General features: G+C 44.8%; 1 protein-coding gene across 7 annotated transcripts in view; it reads left to right on the top strand.

Annotated features, from left to right (window-relative positions):
* Nucleotides 1–20,954, top strand: part of EPHB1 (EPH receptor B1) — a 401,305-nt gene that overhangs the window by 331,628 nt on the left and 48,723 nt on the right. For 4 of the 7 annotated variants that reach the window (XM_084639913.1, XM_084639908.1, XM_084639910.1 and 1 more), the window contains one exon: nt 11,806–12,214. The exons of 1 other annotated variant lie outside the window; for it this stretch is intronic. The gene's annotated coding sequence lies outside the window, so the exon portion shown is untranslated. Of the gene's footprint in view, nt 1–2,808; nt 2,998–11,805; nt 12,215–14,863; nt 15,390–20,954 lie in introns of those variants that run through there. 2 more of the 7 variants (XM_084639909.1, XM_084639912.1) reach the window with 2 other exon arrangements.

The raw sequence follows: 20,954 nt of genomic DNA, 5'->3' as shown, positions 1-20,954 counted from the left end.
TGGTGATTTGAGTTTGAGATCCCTGATTTAGACTGTGAGGTGTTTGAATTTAGGGACATAGGAATTGCCAGATTGGAGTAGACCCTAGTCCAGAACCCTGTTTTTGACAGTGGCTGGTACTACATGCTTAGGAGGAAAGCCTAAGAACCCTGAAGCAGGCAGATGTGAGAATGGAAGGTCTCTCATTATGTGTTTATACAGCCCCTAGCCCAGTGGAGCCTCTAGGTGCTACCAAAATACAACTACTATTAAAGCATAATGGCAGGTTCGATGCCAAAACAGTGCTGAAAGAAGTTATTCTTGTGGCAAATTTGTCATGGAAGTGTGCCAACCCATCTGACAACAACCTGAGATGCTTGAACTCTGATCAGGTTATAATTTTACATCTTCCTCTTTTTTATGCATTTGGGTGTAATGTGCATTGGCAGATGTCTGCCTGTATGTTTCTGTGCAGAGTGAGCTACTTCTACAGTCCTGCTCTGACCGGGTGGAAGTGCCATTCCAGCACGATTTTTGTGCGTGAAGGTGCATGCTGGCTCCAGCAACTGGAAGCAAGAAGTGAACTTTAATAAAAAATAAATTGGAAGCCTCCAAAGGCATCTTAACCAGCTCTGTTAAGGAAAACGGGGAGAGGATGAAGGTTGGAAAGAGGAGAAGAGGGAGGAAGAGATGATGGAAGAAGGTGACAGAAGTGGGGAGAAAAGGAGACAGAATCTTTGGAGTTGATGCTAGTCTCCCACCAGTTTTACACTAGTGCAAGTCTAATAATTTCAGTAGGGTTACTCTAAACTGGCATCTATATAAGGGAAAGGAGAATCAGGCCCATTCAGTTCTGATATTGGTGCAGTACATTTTTTCGTGGGCTGTGCAGTATGAGTTGGGCTCTTTATCATTTCCCATGGCAGTCTAATTTGCAACCTCATGCTATAATAGCTAACAATTAATAAATAAAAGGCTTTCCTGATATTCAGCCTAAATTCCCTTTCTTAATTTGATCTCAGTAGTCCTACTTATCTCCCTGTGAAACACACAAAGGGCCAGGTTCTACCATCATTATGCACAGTGAGTAGTGACTTACTCCACAAGTAGCTGCATTGATTTCACTGCCACTACTTGCCCAGTAAGGTGCTACCCAGAAATCGTGGCAGAATTTATACCCTTCAGTATCTCAGCTCAGATTCCTCACAATGGAGTCACCAATCAGGATTACTTGTCTCCTCTGTCTTGTTGATGGCTCTACTTTACTTGTTTCATTGATGTTATCAGTTGGGCTACCCAGTGTTCTTTTCCTTTTGTCAGTGTGCTCCTCATCTGACCCCTTCTCAAGCACAGAATACGGTTTTTGGTGAGTAGTATGAAACACTTCACAGTCGGTGTTCTCTAGCTTTTTGTGTTACTCATTCTATTCACAACATTTGTCTATCTATATACTTGCTTCTGCAGAAAAATTCCAGCCATTGTGTCCAACTTGTGGTGCTTCTTCTGATGGTTTATCCTTTGGTGCTTAATACAGTTTTGCTTTCTTGGTTTCTCCCATTGATCTGATCTGCTGGTCAGGCCCTGGTAAGTTTTCTTCCAGAAAGCAGATGGCCTTGCACTTCATGTAAATATAGTTCTCCTGGTTTTCATTCAGGAACAGCAGCACTGCAGACCTTGTGCATCAGCTCACCTTTGGATCCATGCTGTATTCCACTTATGCTGTGTACTTTTTTCAGAGGAGTTCGGTAGGACTTCACAGTGCCTGTCCTGCACACTTCAGTGGCTTCTTCTAAGAGCTTCCTGGGAATTCCCATGGAAATCCTCTGCTAGCTGTCCAGAGTGTTCACTCAGCATTGGCATTTATCTCTATCTTCACTTCCAGCCCCCTCATTATCAGCACTGGCTCGCTGCCCCAATTGCTCAACCAGCCCACACATGCAACTCTCAAACATGGTACCAAGGAATGCATATCGCCCTTGACACCCACAGCACTTTCAGCTACTCACCTCTGTGAATGCAGCAGTTGTCATTCCTTCTGTGTTCTCATTGCAAACACCCCTTGAGAAACACTGGGGCTACCTTTCCTCTTCTCTGCATGCTGCAGCAAGGGGAGGTGAGACTGATTTACTGATGAGCACCTCTGACTTCATCATCCCACTGGACATGACATCACAAAACCGCCACCCAACAAAGGTCATAGGCCAGCTGCATCTTCACAGAGCAGGAAGAGGAAGGACAGCTCCTTGTGTTCTTACAACCTCACCACTCAACCATCCCATTTTTAGAAGGCAGCAAAAGAGGGAAAGAGGATGGAGGAAGCCAGAGAACAAAGAGGGAGAGCAGAAGACAGAGCATCCATGTTTATTCCCATTCTGGGATTCTTTATCCCAGGAAAAATACTATAATGCTTTACTATGCAGAGTGTCACTTAATAGTTTAATGGCTGCAGAGCCATGATTGAATGAGCATACTGGCTGAATTTCATTCCCCGCTCAGGTCAGAGTAGTTCCTTGGCTCTTTGATAGAACAGCTTAGATTTAACCAGTGCTGACTAGCTTAGGACACGGAATTTCACTCTGATACCAAGATATCCAACTCCTTTCATATGATGGTTAAAGTCCAGTAGCAGAATAGCAGGCTCAAAGGAATTCCATCTCTACTGGCTTTAACCCCATCAAAGATATTGCATTTGCTAGGTCTCCTACTTTGCTATTTGCCCATTGCCACATAAAAGGAGTTCTTTGTTTGCCTCCCCTTCCTCTCTCTCACCCGGTACCTTCTTCATGTTCTTCCTTCTGTCTGGTTCTGATGTCTCTGTATTATTATCAGCATTACAGCAGTGCCTAATGGCCAAACCTGAGACTGATGCTCCACTGTGCAACGTGCTGTATGAGCACGTAGTGAAGGACAAGTCCCCACCTGCCCTGAAGGATTTACAGACAGCTGATGGGAGAGAAGACAGTAGCACAAACAGGCAATGTGCCATGCACAGGGACACACAGCAGCTCTGTGGCAGAGGTGGGAACAAAAGCCAGGTCTCCTGACTCCTAATACTGTACATTATCGATAAGGGCACACTACCTTTCATCACCGTAACTTTCCATTCTCTTCTGTCTCCCTTTCAGTTGTCTTTCTCTCACACACACTTGTCCACAATCTTTGCTTTCTTTAGGGCATTTTCATCCCTGGAGTAACTTCACTGAAGTCAATCCAGTTACACGAAGGATGAATTTGTTCCTCCATCTTGATGATTATCCTCAAGGGTCTGATTAGGCAATTGAACCCTTGTTTTGAAGGTGGGGAGAGAGGGCATGAAAATGATGCTTAACATCAGTGCAATTATCAATGCTAATTAGTACTGACTGGGACTGACAGCATGAAATACAGACCATGCCAAGTATTATATTTGAGGAGCAAGATGCCTGGGGAGTATATGTGAAAAGCAGACTGGAACTCTCTTGAGCCTACCACAGACATGTGGGCTTGCAATCTGCACAAGTCAGTTCTTTCCCCATTCATCAATTTGCTAAAACATTTTCACAGGATTCCTGGGTCCCTCCCCTGGACAATTTAGAAGTGAGCCCACCCAATACACTTTGGATTTCAGAATCACTTAATCCTGATTTCCCCTCTGCAGCCCAGAGATTGCATTAGTTTGAAGAGTCGGGAGAGCCCAGCTCCTGCTGTCAAAGAGTTGATCATTAAATACACAATTTCTCCTACTGTAATTTCTTGATTGGGTTGGATTTTATTCAGTGCGCAGAGCACTGGTCTCTTATTTGGTTACTTATCTGTTTATTACTTATTTTATATTAACGAGTAGGAAAACCCAAATGGGACAAAATGGGACACAACACTGAAGGACTGGATTGCCTGGGTGGGGAAGGGATATAAGGGGGCTTCTCCCACCTTATGTTTCCTGCACAAGAGCTAGGGAAGACTCTTCCATCCAGGTCCTCCAAGGCCACTGACCCCAAAAGGAGAATGGAAGGAGCCACAACCAAGGTTGAAACTAAACAATTCCTCAGCCCAATGGTTGGGGTAAAGAGGCATTGGTCTTCTGGTGGTGCCACCTTTCAGATGAGACAGAAAAGAGGGGACATGACTACCTGCATTCATGAAATCTATCGCCTTGCTGCCTTTTCCCAGCTCTGTGATGGATATCCTGTGTGACTTTGGGCAAGTCACATCACCTGCCTCCAGCCCAATTTCCCCAGCCTCAGGACAGGGAATGTAATACTCTCCTATCTCACAGGGGTGTTGCAAGACTGAATTTGTTTGTGTCTGTAAAGCACTTTGAGATCCTCAGGTGCAATGCCCTATACCGATGCAAAGTATGACATTTATTATTGATTCCAGGGCAGCTCAGCACATGTACGTGGATACTAAGCAGGATTTTTACATTGTACAGCCAGGAAATGTCTGTAAGGGGCTCACCTTTGCGGAGGTGTTAAATGAGATTTGCCTAGTCCAAAGAAGCGTGATTTGGAAGCCTATGTATATTAGCAGGCTTTAGTCTTATCCTGCCTCTTGGAGTGGTCTGGATTAGCCGAAGGAGTGTATAGGTATGTAGGAAGAACTGCTGAACATCCTAATGAAAATGAATGTGTCTCCCTGGATGTCCAGCACCACCCAGGTTCAGGGTCCTGCTATAGCCAAGCCAGTGGAAACAGCAGACTGAATCCTTACAAGCTATTTCCCTTTTGCCTGTCTTCCTTGCACCTCATTGACTCCTTATACTTTGTGCAGGCTTCCCACTTGCTCTTTCTCTTTAATGCCTATGGAAATTAACAAGCTTTCTATCTCACACACCTGGCAGGGGAGCAGTGTTAACACAGAGAAAACATGTTTTAACTCTTAACTACTGGATGGCCTCCCTTCAGGGAATCAAAACGCCATTTGCTTTAATTGTGGCTGTCAAATTATCCTCCCTCTTAAGTGTGAAACTGCACTTCATTGACAATTGGGATTCCCCAGGGAGATGGCATTTGTAAGGGCTGATCCCCAGGGACAGCTTGTGGGAACAGTTAAAGAAACAGCGATTGCTTTGCCCTCTTTCTCCCCTCACTTCTCTCATCACAAACTGGGGCTCCCTTTCTTTGTTCTTCCATGTTTCTTCCCGGATATACACTCCTGCTTGTTTCTGTGCTGCCTGTGTTTCCTATTCATTCTTCCCCTATAACTCTTGCAGGAATAATAGACATCTTTTCTTTTTACTGGTTATATACTTGATCAAATGCGTTTCATGCAGCTGTGAAGTGTCACTATATTTATAATTTATAATTCTGCAAAGTGACCCAGTTTTTATGGCCCTTAAAAGGGAGAACGCAGTATTCTTCCAAAATAATGAATGATGCATTATTATACAACTGATACTAATATGAATGTTGTTTGCAGTGTTGTTGTAGCCATGCTAGTTCCAGAGAGACAAGGTGGGTGAGGTAATGTCTTTTATGTGACCAACTTCTGTTGGTGGAAAGGACAAACTTTCTACAAGCTTGGTGACACTCAAAAGCTTGTCTGTTCCATCAACAGAAATTGGTTCAATAAAAGATATGACCTCACCTAGCTTGTCTCTATCAATATCAATAGCGCTTTGCCTTGTATAGTGCCTCTTCTTCCTCATGAGTGTATCCTAGTTATTACTATTTATATTATAGTAATGCTTATGGGCTGAGATCAAAGCCTCGTTATTATAGTCTATACTGGTGCTTTCACCATACTCCTCAACATAACTTCTCAGCACTTTCTAGTAGTTCTTTAAGCGACATGACTAACATCTGTCATCTGTGCTTTATTTTCTCTCTCTCATTCTGCTAGGTTATTATACTGACACATAATGGGGGACCCTCTCTGCCTTGTAACACCTGCAGTGTGAACAAACAAGGCAGGCAAAGGCAGTATTGTTATGCTCATTTTCCAAATGGGGGATGGAAACATTAAGACCCAGATCCTCAAGGAGCCAACATACCTTTGAGGATCCAAACCTAAATAATTTGCCAAAGGCCACACACAGTGTCTGGCAGGGCTGAGAATAAAAGACAGCTCTCCAATGCCTTAAACCACAAGAGCATCCTTCCTCTCCTTGAAGAGCTGTCTGTTTTTTACGTGTATTGTTTAATCTTATGTGGCCAAATCTGGAGCTGCGGTATATCACTGTCACCACACTGACTTCAAGGAAACCATGCTGATTTACCCCAACAGAGATTCTGACCCCAAGAGACCTGGCCAGTTAAGTGACATTTTAAATATCATCTGATATATTTGGCATCTAATGCCTTTTGTAAAACATAACTGGGATGCATTTCCAGTTGCAGCGTTCTTCAGCAATTTAGAATTTCTACTCCAATTAATGTTAATGTGAGCCGTGAGGCCTAACATCTGAGCATGATTTTGAAAATGGACCCTGGTGGTAAGAAATACACAGATATATATTTTCTTCCATATAAATTACCTTCTGAGATAATCTCAGTTTCTCTCTCCCCACTCTTCTTTTCTCACCTCTGCTTCCTCCCCTTTTTTCTGCTGAACTCTACATTACTAAATAAAAGTTTCACTACTACCTAGGTGGCCTAAAATGATTTTTATTCAGTACGATGATGAATTTTAATAGGAGTAAAATGTCGGACACAGCTGGAATTATTTTTAAAAGCATCAGTAAATTAGGACAGTAGTACTGAAGCCCTAGTATAATTACGTTGGTGGCCCCCAGTTATCAGTAGCCAAACAAGGCTACTCAGCGGTCAATTGCTTTGTTATTTAATGTGGCGGCTTTATGTTTCCAAGGTGCAATTGGATATTAAAAGCTTCTTTTCCCCCCTGAAGTGACTAAATAATGGGATTTCGCTTCCATGCTGCATTTCTGGGTTACAGTGTGAGTAGGAGGTGCTCCCAGTGCTGCTCTCTTTTTTGCTGGAATCCTCCTAGTCTGTTTCAAGAAAAATGCCATTTTTCACTTGAAAAGAGCCAGTCTCTGTGGTGAGCACAGAAGTCTCATTTAGCTGCCCATTCTCCTTAGGGGTGCAAATGTGAGCCATTGTGGGGGGAAGGGGGGTTGCGGGCTGGAGTCCATTTTGGGGTTGTCTCCCTCTGTACCTGGAATCCATACTTAATCTGCTCAACAGTCTAGCTCAGGTTCTTATCCCAAGGCCTATGCCCAGTTTCCAATAAATGTGGGCCCCGGAATCCTATTCAGCTTCCTCTCCTCCCAGTCCTGGAAGTTGTACCAAGTGTTTCTTCCAGGTGGGCACAGAAATCCCACCCTGTTTCTTTTCCTCTTTGGAGCTAAGCCCAGAGTCCATTCTAGGTAGTCACAATTGTCCAGTACAGATTCTTTTTCTTCAAGAGACTATAGCCAGAGATCAGTTAAAATGGACACAGAATTCTGATCCCAAGGGTGTTATCCATGGCCATGCCAAGCAAATCCATGATTAGATCCCTCAGCATGATCCCCACAACTCCACTTACTGCCCATGGCACTCTCTCTACCCCCTGTGCCCACCCACTTACCTCTTGCAACCTGGCTTTCTGGGCAGAGCTGGCCCATCAGGGAGAAAGCCTAGCAGTGGATGGTGGATCTGAGCAGTCATCACAGCTAGTTTTTGCCTCGTTCAAATTAGCAGTTCTGGATAAGGGGAGCCATGCTTGATGACTGATGCTTCCAAAGACCTGGTCAGGAGCCATGCACCCAAATCACAGTGACTTTCAGTGAGAACTGAACACCTAGCTCCTTTGAAATGCCCAGGGTATGTGTTTAGTTTTCAGCATTCAAAAGTGTCCTATGTCTGAGAAGTGAGTGTCATGTGATGAACTGCAGACCGATTGAGAAATGAAGTTACCATGCAACTTTGACCATCTAACTCAACCTCTGCCCATGAAAGGATCCCGCTAGGACTTGGTCTTTCATTCGAAAGTGGTGTCCAACTTCCTCTATTTTTTTTCAAAATAACCTGCCCCGGAATTTTTTTCTCCTCTTAAGTACATGATCCGCCTCCCACTTAGAACACGCCTGCAGGAGGCAAGGGATGGGTGAGGTACAGTCCTGCTGCCATGTTGGGTTTTCTACATGCCCCATGCTGGCTAGGTGTGTGGGGATCATCTCTCCCTTTACTGACTGGCCCACTTAGAAGATAAGTGCCTTTTGCTACAAGCTAGCAGAGCTGTTCCTCTAGCTCAAGTGGTAGAGGCTTATGCTGTTGGCGATAGAAGTCGTGGTTCTGTCCTAACTGGTGACCGATTGTAGGGACTTCTTACAGAGCAGAAACCTGTATAGGATTTGTAGTTCTGTGCCCCTTAGGAGGAGCTTTCTCTGGAACTTGAGCTCTCTATAGCACAAGTATCTTCAGCTCAGTCTCAGGCCTATGCTCTGCATTTAACTCCTTGCTACAGCCAGGACAGAGGCCTTGTCTTCACTGCTTAATAAGGTGACTCTTTTTACTTCAGGGCAACTACCAGTAAAAACTTAGTAGACAACAGGCACTTTAGTTTTATCATGAGGTAAATGGCCAGGTAAACAGTCCTATCCCCCCTCCAGGAGTTGATCTTGGTCAGTTTACCCCATGGTAGAACTAAAGTGTCTGGCCTTCAGTGTGATTTACCTCAGCATAGCTCATGCACCTTAGTTACCCTGAGGTTACAAACACATCTTTCTGTTGCAGTGAAGTCAAGACCAGAGAGGCCATTAACCCCAACGGCAATGTGTCCTGTCCTTGCAGTGTCTTGTTTCTGTATTGTTTGGTGGGTGCTGGCTGTTTGTCCAGTGCTTCTGCCATGACTGCTTAATCCTAACAGCGATGGGTCCAGAGCAAAAGCCTAGATCCAAACACCCCTGAACTTCAAAACGGGGGAGAACCAGAATCTGGTTATCTGTTACGCTCATGGCAAATGCACCTCTAGCCCCCCAAACACCTGACAGTTAAGTTGCCCATTGAGAAAAGCCTGGCTTGGCTGTGCTGACAGTATTTCTTATTTAGAGCTGGAAGCCTCAGCAGGGGTCTGTAAAGGAGTCGGGAGAAGGAGCTTGGTTCTTAGGCCAGAATACACAGTGATTGAGCCATGCAGTGGGCAAGAAAGGCAGAGGGAAAAGAGGCAGCGTTTGGGCAGAGGTTATTACCAGTGCAGCATTAAGCAAACCCCGTTTTATTAAAGTTATGGCTCATGCTGGCATTAGAGCAGTAGAGGTGTCAATTCTCCTGTTACTAACTCCACTGCCTGGGGCACAGATTTCAGCTAACACAGCCAAGAGCTGAAGCTAATCTCAAGCACAGATGGGAAGGCCAGGGGTAATTACCCCAGCCTAGCATAAAACCAGAGGGGAAGGGAAGGAGAATTCAGGCAAAGCTGTATTGCTTCTATGGAAAGAAAAGGAAGTATCTAAAGAATAGTAACAGAAAACGTCCTGCTGCAAGATTTCCTAATGTGGGGAAAGGAGGTAAAGGGTTGTTTCCGTTAAACCCTTTCCTTTTTGCTATAGAAGTATGAACATCTAGGACCAAATTGGGAGGACATATCTAGTGGGGTCCGGCAGGGGTCAGTTCCGGACCTATTTTCATTAACGACTTGGCTGCTGGAGTGGAGAGGAGAGTATATTTATAAAATTTGTGGATGACACCAAACTTGGAGGAGTTGCAAGCTCTTGATCTTGATAAACTGGAGAATTGGTTTGAAATCAGTAAGATGAAATTCAGTAAAGACACGTGCAAAGTATTGCATTTAGGAAGGAAAAATCAAATGCACAACTAAAAAATGGGCAATAACTGGCTCGGCAGCAGTAGTGCCAAAAAGGATCTCAGGACAATAGTGGATCACAAATTGGACACGAGCCAATAATGTGCAGCCACTGCAACAAAAGCAACTGGGGAGGCTTCAGGTAAAGTGTTGTGCTCAGTTTGGGATGCCGCAGTCTACGAAAGACGTGAAGAAATCAGAGAGAGTCCAGAGGAGAGCAACAAAAATTATGAGCGTTAGAAAACAATGACGTATGAGGAAAGGTTGAAAGAACTGGGGATGTTTAGTTGAGAAAAGATAAGGCTGAGGAGGAACCTGATAACAGTCTTCAAATATGTGAAAGGTTGTTGTAAAGAGGATGGTGATCAGTTGCTCTCCATGTCCACAGAGGGAAGGACAAGAAGTAACCGGCTTAATGTGCAGCAAGGGAGAGTTAGGTTAGAGATTAGGAAGAACTTTCTAACCATAAGGCTAGTTAAGCGTTGGAACAGGTTACCTCAGGAGGTTGCGGAATCTCTGTCACTGGAAGTTTTCAAGAACAGGTTAGCTGTCAGGAATGGCCTAGGTATACTTAAGCCTGCCTCAGCACATGGGGGATAGATTAGATGATCTCGCGAGGTCCGTTCCAACCCTACATTTCTATGATTGTACAATTTGAAGTCTTTGGCTGTCCAGCCCCCACCCTATCTCCTCATTCTATTATCTTACCCCAAGATTGACTCTGGCCTTTGCTCCACCTGCATTACCTGCTTGTCAGCTTTCCCCACAAGCATCTCCACACTTTTTCCTGGGTCACTCTTACATACACAGGGAAAAACTCCCCATCAAAATCCACAAAGTCACCATTTTATCCAAGCTCCACCCTAAAATTCCCCTGTGCTGTGATGGTTATAGAAAACTGCCACTGGAGAATGGCTAGGCAGCTGGTGAGCTGCAGTTCCTGTGACTTCTGCTTCTACCTATTACACTTACGAATTACTTATGACCTCCACTTTTTACTGTCTCCCCATTCTGCCTCCCTGCTTGTTTCTTTGTCTCATCCACCTATTTCATCATGTCTACTGGGCTGTCAGAGCTCTTTGGGACCAGGACTTTCTTTTACCATAAATGTGACTGATGCTTCACTAGAACTCATTCAAACATGGGAGTTTCCTATGTGAAAAATAGTGCGGAAAACAAATGTATTATTTTGGGGGGAAAAAGAATAAGGGGGTTTCTACATTTCCCCCCCTGGGTTTTCTGTTTTTGATAAAAACCACAGGAATTTTGATAACTTGTGTCCCCCTGAGCCACCGCAGTGCTTCATGGGAGTGATCGTGCTTCATGTCCTTAGTCTTCCTTATGGGCTAGACTGCTGACTAGATTACATTTTCCATGATGCCTCATGATAGTGAGACATCCCTGAATCAGTGTGCAGATCAGCCAGCGTGAAGACTGTGGTGCATCTTGGGAGATGTACTCCAGCCAGGAAGCACAGCCCATTGGGTAGAATAAGGTCAGTGGGCACCCAAATTACAACACCAATGAGGGACTGCAGTAGCTCAGGCTGACACGTTCAGCTAACTGAAATGTTTTGATCCAAATCCAATCATCTTGAAAGGAACTATTTTATTCCAATTTTTACAATGGCAAATTGAACATTTTTCACACAATCAACATTTTTGCTACAGACAATTTCAATTCTTGCTGAAATCTTTTATCAGCAGGAAATGCCTGACTAGCTGTCGTGATGACTATCGACAAATGTCAGGAATAATCAAAGAATTCTGTGACATGATCATGCAGACTGGTTGGAATTTACCAGGATACTTAATCCAAAGGAGTCAACACACATTTTCACTAAACAGCTGCATGGTGCTATATGTGATGTTAAAGCCTGAAGCCCAGGGAGCCTTCTGTAGATCACTGTAGCCTACAGAATTGTATCTTCTAGTGCCAACAATATACCCAGTTAAGGTAGGGTATGCCATGTCTTAGCTGTGCTTTGCTGCTCTCTCCTATGCTGCCAAAGCACAAGTTATGTGAAGAATTGGGATGATGGTTTTTTGCATTAAAATGAACTCATTTTTCTTATTTTGTTTTCCCCCTTTTCTCTTTTAGGGGGAATACATCAGTAGTTCATCTCACAAGGAAATGGAGACAGGACAGTAATGCTCATCACCATACTGCCGACCTCCATTTCCTCTGGCAAAGCACCCTGCCACCATGACTGCAGGATGAATGCTGACCTCTCCACGGCAAAGTCAGTCTCTCGTGCCAAGGCTTCGCTCTGTCCTGATGAGCAGAGGCAATGAGAGCCCTCGTCTCAGCAGCATGCACTGTGCCGGCCAGCAGATGCCCTGTCCTGTACATAGTCAATGAGATGTCTGTACAAGATTTTGCCCCATTGTAATTTTTTTTCCCGATTCGTTGATTGTGTTTAAATTGTCAGAGTTTGTAACGGTAACTTTCAGAGAATATTGTACTAAAGAGAAAATTGCACTCAATAAAAATGATGAAATAAGCCTGATGACTTCCTTCCCCTCCGATAGATTTTATTTTTTTCCTGGTATTTGTCTTTGACTTAGAACTGGTTAAATATTGTAAAAATAGTGGAGAAATTCATCGTTATGAATTATTCATTTTGCTTTACTAGTAATTAAATCTCCAAGAGATAAATATATGGCAGTAGAAAATGTTTTTCCTTTTTGCATTAGGCTGGGATGTTCAGAAGCACTCAGCACTGGCCAGACTCTGCTCCCGTTGGTGTTACTGGTCATTTGCCATTGACGTCAATGGGAGCAGATTTAAGCCAACAGTGTATACTTTAGAAAATGTCACTTTTAAGGCTTGCCTATGCGGAGAGTTAGTATGTGGCAAGGTGGAATGTAAGTCTGCTTACCCGCCTGCCACCTGCTAACTGGCCATGTGGCCCCTGCTACTGCACACTAAAAGTTCCACAGTGCACTGTCTCTCCTTATAAACAAGCCCTTAGCCTTTTTGGCAGTGTTGAGGGTGAGTTTGAGAATAGGTTCAAACATTAGAGCCCCTCTGTGCTTCTTTTGACTGCACTGAGTCAGAGAGGCTTCTTGCGCCTTGAAGTTCAACCAGTGACAGTGTCAACCATTGTTTGGTCCAATGAATATTTAAGTATTTGTACAAAGTGGAACAGCTTCAATAGGTAAGATTGACAGAAGCCAATCGTAGCATAACCTATAGTCCGCTCACCTGGGATGGGGGAGATCTTCATTCAAGTCCCTGCTGCAGTGCTGGGATTCAGAAGTGGGTCTCCCACAACGCAGGCCAGTACCCTGACACTGGCTAAAGGTTAGCCTCACACCTCACACACGCACGTACCTATGTTTTCTGGAGCTGACTGGAATGAAACAGTTTGTATGACCCAAAATGGACTTTTCCAATTGTTTGACAATTTCTGAACATTTTTGGAAATGAAATATTTTTTCTGACTTCTTTTGGTTTGCTGGCCAAACTGAAACACATATTCTTCACCCAGCTCTAGTTAAAGGTAACTGCAAGGCTTTCTGCAAGTCTTTCAGTTGACTTCAGTGGGCCTTGAATCAAACCCCAGAGTCCTTAATGAAAATATTTCCATCATATATACAAAATGCAAAGGGGTTGGAAGGACAGTAGCAGATTGAGAGCAGAGTTAGGGTTGTTTGTGTGTCCTTGACTGCATGATCCAGTTTAACAATGTTGTGTCTGCTAGGGGGCTCTCCCTTCACCCCCTTCCCTGGTTCTTGTCACGCAGACAGAAAGCAGAAGGCCAGAAGTCTGAAGTGCAGACAATGCAATGTTTATTGGGGTTAGTTTCGAGCAAACATATCCATAGGTCTGATGCTACAGAGCCTGTTCCCAGTGCTTCGTTCACCCACTCCTTAGCAGGCATAATTATACCTGCAGTACACACCCTTGGTCCCACCTCTTACAATTTATGGTCATGGTCCATTTTGAGGGGTCGTGAGGCTGGGGGCTTTGTCCCACCTCTTTTGTATCCCATGGAAGGGGTAAGGAGTGGGTTGTGCTATGGTCAGGGACAGGAATTTCTTTGCCCTCTTAGTGCTTCTTATACCGTCCCCCCAATTCTCCCTGTCCCTCCTGACTGGTTGCTTTACCTTGCCTTGAGATAGGAGTCAAGGACACACAAACAGAGGGGCGGCAGAATGAGAGAGCGAGACGATGAGTCAAGCAACCGCAAGAAGAGGGTGTCAGGCTGAAAGAGCGAATCCCCAGAGTGGCCAGGAGGAGGCACCACTGGGCAATGAGTAGAGGTCCCCATGACAGCCACTGACAGATTGATGGCCTTCATAGGACTCTGAAGGTGTCTGAATAGGTCAGGGAAGCTGTGCAGTGTTGCTGGAACATTAACAAAATATGTCTGAGTCAATTAGTGACCACAACTGGGTCCTAGATTTAAACTTCCCCCTGCCCTGTTTTCTGGTAGTGCCTGTCTAGGGTTTCTAGGATACACTGGGTCAGATCCTCAGCTGGTATCAAGCTGCATGGCTTCACTGAAGCTACACCAATTGGGGATCTGGCCTGCTGACTTCCCAGGAGCTATGGCCAATTCACACCAGCTAGGGCTCTGGCCCACTCACTCTCCTGGAGCTCTGGCTGGTTCACACCAGCTGGGGCTCTGATTTTTTCAATTACTTTTAGATAATTATTCAAAACTGCCTCCCTCTTTACCTCCGTGCTCTAATGCAGTGTCATGTACTGCAGACACAGAGCATCCAAAAAGCATTCTAGCTCCTCTGAACACAAATATATACAGCTGTCAAACCCCAGACCAGACAGGAGACTCAGAGTGACAAATCATTGCAGCATGGCTATCAGGTTGGAAAAGCTAGAAGCAGAGTGATGTTTTCCATTTCTCTGCAGGTGGGCCAAGAAATTTCAATATGCTTGGCTCCTGACACCAGTGTACCTCAATGGGCTTCAATGAACACTCCTGATTTACACCAGAAAGGGGCAGACAATCAGGCCAGGAAGATGCCAAATAAAACCTTGTGAATAAAGCCAGTTAAGGACCAAATCCCTACTTGGTGTACATTGCCCAGCTCCATGGATGTTGCTGAAGCTAATGTGATTTACAGTAGCTGAGGATCTGACCTTAAGTGTATGGTAAAGATGCTGAGTATGGTTCTCTGCTCTGTTACAGTAGATTGGAATCAGTGTCACTCCACGGGCTTCAGTGCAGAACTGGAGAATCCATCCCAGAAGTATCTGTAAGATGATAAACAGAATTTGGGGCAAGCAACATTGGTGATGAGGAGATGGGGAAGCTATCTCCAGGTTCCAGGAGCCTCCTTTGCTGCAGACATGTACTCCATTCTGCCTGGACCATGGTGCACACCTGCAGAGCAGCTAACACCTGTAAGACCTTGCAGTTGACAACACTTTGAATGAACAGCTCTCCAGCTGACAGAAATCAGGAACCATGATGAAGACCCTCAGGACTTAGTAGTTGCCAAATATTGGCTCTTTGACAAAACAGGGACAGTACACCCCTCAGAAGATCTAGCTGAGTACATTATATTTCATAGCTAATTAGGAATGTCACAAATCTTTCATTTGTACATGGGCTCTTGCTGTCAATAATATTTTACTGCTTTACAATCTTTCACATTTGTGCTTAAGATATTAAGTTTACTCTATTCCTCGGCAAATGCAGCTCTGGAAAAATGCTGCCACTTTATGAACTCACAAAACAGCTGTATATTAAATCCAATGGTTTAAATCCACATTAAATCCCAAATGATCTGAAATAACATTACTCCATTGCTACAGTTTTTGGTGCATTCGTTTTGAAGTAGGTGTTTATAAAACAAGACATTTGCAACAATTTTCATTTGAGGATGATTTTTTTGTGCTATGTGACCTACAAAACTGCCTGACATTCCACACTTAGCTTCTGTCCTGCAAAGACACCCTACACCCAAGGTGCTGCCCATGCCTGACTATTCTAGCATTGGCTTAAGTCCTCTCTCAGCAAAGGTTTCCAATCATGCTGACTTTTGCAGTGCACGGGACTATCTGTAATTAAAAATACAGTATATTTGGAAGCTGGACTATCAAATCTATTTCATTTATAAACTGCTCCAGAATTTAATCCTAGTACTTCAGAAATAACAGATTAGGAATCATAACATCATGAAATGTAGGGCTGGAAGGGACCTCAAGAGGTCATGAAGTGCAGGCCCCTATGCTGAGAACTGATCAGGTAAACCTAGATCACCACTGACATGTGTTTGTCTAACCTGTTCCTAAAAATCTCCAATGATAGGGATTCTATAACCTCCCTTGGAAGCCTATTCCAGAGTTTAACTACCTTTATAGTTAGAAAGCTTTTCCAAATATCTAAGCTAAATCTCCTTTGTTGCAGAGTTAGTCTACTACTACTTGCCCTACCGTCAGCCCAATCCCTTAACATATCTGGAGAATGTTATCAGTTCCCCACGCAGTCTTTTCTCAAGACTAAACATGGCCAGTTTTTTTAACCTTTCCTCACAGGTCAGGTATTCTTAACCTTTTATCACTTTTGTTGCTCTTCTTCGGGCTCTCTCCAATTTGTAAACATCTTTCCTAAAGTGTGGCACCTAGAACTGAACATGGTACTCCTTCTGAGGCCTCATCAGGGCTGACTACAGCAGGACAATTACGTCCCATCAGGGGTGAAAGTAACTTAAAGGATTTACCAGTACGCCGGAGTCCTGAGCTGGGGGGCATGGCCTCAACCAGAATAGGTAGGACCTTTAAATGCCCATGCCCTTTAAATAGAGATTTAAAGGGCCTGGGACTCCAGCTGTGGTAGCTGGGAGTCCCGGGCCCTTTAAATCACCGCTGGAGCTACCAGCTGCAGAGGTGGCTGGGAGCCCCAAGTTTTGGGTTCAATTTAAAGGGCCCAAGGCTCTGGCCCCAGCTACTACAGCGGAGGCCCAGGCCCTTTAAATTGCCACCGGAGCCCCCAGCTGCCGCCGCCATCTCAGGTCTCCGGCAGTGAGGCTCCAGCAGTGATTTAAAGGGCCCAGGGCTCCCCGCAGCAGCCGGAGCCCCAGGCCCTTGAAATCGCCACCTGAGCCCTGGGGTAGCGGCAGCAGCCCGGGGCTCCGGCGGTGATTTAAAGGGCTGGGGCTCACTGCTCCCATTAGTGCAGTGGAGCCCTGGGCCCTTTAAATCGCCGTCCTAGCCTCGGGGCTCCTGGCTGCCTCCGCTACCCCGGGTCTCTGGCAGAGGGGCTCTGGCTGCAATTTAAAGGGCCTGGGGCTCCGGCCACTGCTGGGAGCCCCAGGCCATTTAAATCAATGGCCTGGGGAAGCCGGTCTGGTACAGCGTACCGGCTTACTTTCACTTCTGCCTTCCCCATCTTAGATATGACGCACCTGTTAACACACCCCAGAATGATATTAGCTTTTTACACAACTGCATCACATTGCTTACTCATATTCAGTTTGTGAGCCATTCTAACCCCAGATGCCTTTCAAGCAGTCCCACCACCGAGCCAGTTATTCCCCATTTTGTACTTGTGCATTTGATTTTTACTTCCCAAGTGAAGTACTTTAAACTTGTCTTTATTGAATTTCATCTTTTTGATTTCAGGACAATTCTCCTGTTTATCAAGGTTGTTTTGAAGTCTAGTTTTGTCCTCCAAAGTGCTTGCAACCCTTCCCAAGTTGGTGTCATCTGCAGATTTTAGAAGCAAACGCTCCATTCCATTATCCCAGTCATTAATGAAAATATTGAATAGAACCAGATTCAGGACTGACTCCATGGGAGTTTAACAACAAACCATTGATAAGTACTCTTTCAGTACAAAGTATCAGAGGGGTAGCCGTGTTAGTCTGTATCCACAAAAACAACGAGGAGTCCGGTGGCACCTTAAAGACTAACAGATTTATTTGGGCTTAAGCTTTTGTGGGTAAAAAACTCCACTTCTTCAGATGCATGGAGTGAAAATTACAGATATGGGCATAAATATACTGGTATATGAAGAGAAGGGAGTTACCTTACAAGTGGAGAACCAGTGCTGACAAGGCCGATTCAGTCAGGGTGGATGTGGTCCACTCCCAATAATTGATGAGGAGGTGTCAATACCAAGAGAGGGAAAATTGCTTTTGTAGTGAGCCAGCCACTCCCAGTCCTTATTCAAACCCAAATTAATGGTGTTAAGTTTGCAAATTAATTGTATCTCTGCAGTTTCTCTTTGAAGTCTGTTTTTGAAGTTTTCTGTTGAAGGATGGCTACTTTTAAATCTGTTATTGAATGTCCAGGGAGATTGAAGTAGTCTCCTACTGGCTTTTGTATGTTACCATTCCTGATGTCTGATTTGATGATGAGATTACTGGTTCTGTGGATGAAGGAAAAGCAGTGGATGTATTGTTTCTTGACTTTAGCAAAGCTTTTGACACGGTCTCCCACAGTATTCTTGTCAGCAAGTTAAGGAAGTATGGGCTGGATGAATGCACTATAAGGTGGGTAGAAAGCTGGCTAGATTGTCGGGCTCAAAGGGTAGTGATCAATGGCTCCATGTCTAGTTGGCAGCCGGTATCAAGTGGAGTGCCCCAAGGGTCGGTCCTGGGGCCGGTTTTGTTCAATATCTTCATAAATGATCTGGAGGATGGTGTGGATTGCACTCTCAGCAAATTTGCGGATGATACTAAACTGGGAGGAGTGGTAGATACGCTGGAGGGGAGGGATAGGATACAGAAGGACCTAGACAAATTGGAGGATTGGGCCAAAAGAAATCTGATGAGGTTCAATAAGGATAAGTGCAGGGTCCTGCACTTAGGACGGAAGAACCAAATGCACAGCTACAGACTAGGGACCGAATGGCTAGGCAGCAGTTCTGCGGAAAAGGACCTAGGGGTGACAGTGGATGAGAAGTTGGATATGAGTCAGCAGTGTGCCCTTGTTGCCAAGAAGGCCAATGGCATTTTGGGATGTATAAATAGGGGCATAGCAAGCAGATCGAGGGACGTGATCGTTCCCCTCTATTCGACATTGGTGAGGCCTCATCTGGAGTACTGTGTCCAGTTTTGGGCCCCACACTTCAAGAAGGATGTGGATAAATTGGAGAGAGTCCAGCGAAGGGCAACAAAAATGATTAGGGGACTGGAACACATGACTTATGAGGAGAGGCTGAGGGAGCTGGGATTGTTTAGCCTGCGTAAGAGAAGAATGAGGGGGGATTTGATAGCTGCTTTCAACTACCTGAAAGGGGGTTCCAAAGAGGATGGCTCTAGACTGTTCTCAATGGTAGCAGATGATAGAACGAGGAGTAATGGTCTCAAGTTGCAGTGGGGGAGGTTTAGATTGGATATTAGGAAAAATGTTTTCACTAAGAGGGTGGTGAAACACTGGAATGCGTTACCTAGGGAGGTGGTAGAATCTCCTTCCTTAGAGGTTTTTAAGTTCAGGCTTGACAAAGCCCTGGCTGGGATGATTTAACTGGGAATTGGTCCTGCTTCGAGCAGGGGGTTGGACTAGATGACCCTCTGGGGTCCCTTCCAACCCTGATATTCTATGATTCTATGATTCTATGATTTGTGTCCATTTATTCTTTTACATAGAGACTGTCCGGTTTGGCCAATGTACATGGCAGAGGGGCATTGCTGGCACATGATGATATATATCACATTAGTAGATGTGCAGGTAGATCTGTGTGGACTCCTCCTGATGGTCGAAATGACAGACTGGACTTCTCCATAGAGTACTTACGCAGATGTGCACAGGCTGAAATTGTGAACAAACAGCACCACTTGCCCCACAGGGCCATTCTTGTTGTGTAAGAGGTGGTTCCCCCAAGTGAATAAGGTGAAACAGGGCCTTTGTAGGCCACCCTGCCATGGAGGATTTTGTAAGAGCTGCTAAGTGAGGTATTGTCACTGATGGAGAATCCACCATGAATCTTGGTCAGCTGTTCCAATGGTTAATTACCCTCACTTAAAAAATCTACTTCTTATTTCCAGTCTGAATTTGTCAAGCTTCAACTTCCAGTCTTTGGGTCATGTTAGACCTTTGTCTGCTAGACTGAAGAGCCCATTATTAAATATTTGTTCCCCACATAGCTACTTTATAGACTGTAACCAAGTCACCCTTTAACCTTCTCTTTGTTAAGCTAAATAGATGAGTTCCTTAAGGCTATCACTGAAAAGCATGTTTTCTAATCCTTTAATCATTCTCGTGACTCATCTCTGAACTCTCTCAATTTATCAACATCCTTCTTGAATTGTGAGCACCAGAACTGGGTACAGAAATAGTCACACCAGAGCCAAATATAGAGGTAAAATAACTTCCTGAGATTCCTGTGTTTATGCATCTTAGGATTGCAGTAGGTTTTTTGACCACAGTGTCACACTGGGAGCTTGTGTTCAGCTGATTATGATATCCACCACAATTCCCAATTTTTTTCAAAGACTCTTCGTAGAATAGAGTCCCCCATCCTGTATATATGGCCTGCACTCTTTGTTCCTTGATATATACAGTTACATTTTGCCATATTAAAAATCACAATGTCCTTTTATCAAGCTGGATGCAGGGGACATATTTCCCTGTAACAAGGCATTTTTGCACTTCTCTTTTAAAAATAAAAGATAAAGTCTGGATTCCTTTCAGAGAAACTAGTAACCATGGGAGTCCTCACATGGCATTATTTAGAAGGAGGGGAGATTGATCTGAATGTTTTTAACCATACGAGCAACAATTGGAGAACATGCTTATATTGTCACCGCAACAACACCTTTGTGAGAGCATGTGGTTCTCACAGTCAGAGAGAGGGTGTGTCAGACAGCATGCATGTGGCATACCGATATCAGCAGGGCAAGCTGACTCCCAGCTACATCTGGGGCTCATATTTTTACACTTCTGTACATGGCAGCCCCACACACAGGACAAGTCCAGTTAGAGAGGGGGCTTTCGCAAGAACTTCCCTCTTCATGGACAAGCAGAGTTGGTTCAAAAGAGGAACAAATGGCAATTAAGGCAACTCAGTAGAACACCCATCCTCAATTCCCTTGCTGTCTCTTAGACTCAACCCCAGGGCTGGACTTAGGGGTGGCGACATGGGCAACCACCTAGAGTGCCGTGGTCAGGGGGGTGCAGCGGTCAGGAGTCAAGGAGCATGGGGTGCAAGACCTCAGAAGGGAACTCAGGGCGATGGGGTGGGGGGAAAGTCAGCAGGGCCTAGGGATGATGGGGGGCAGGGGACAGGAAGGATGGGTGGGGTGCCCCAGGAGGCTGCGGGGGCCAGGAGA

Source organism: Lepidochelys olivacea (genome assembly GCF_965140295.1).
Source record: "Lepidochelys olivacea isolate rLepOli2 genome assembly, chromosome: 9".
NCBI lineage: Eukaryota > Metazoa > Chordata > Testudines > Cheloniidae > Lepidochelys > Lepidochelys olivacea.
This window is presented reverse-complemented; position numbering and strand designations above follow the sequence as displayed.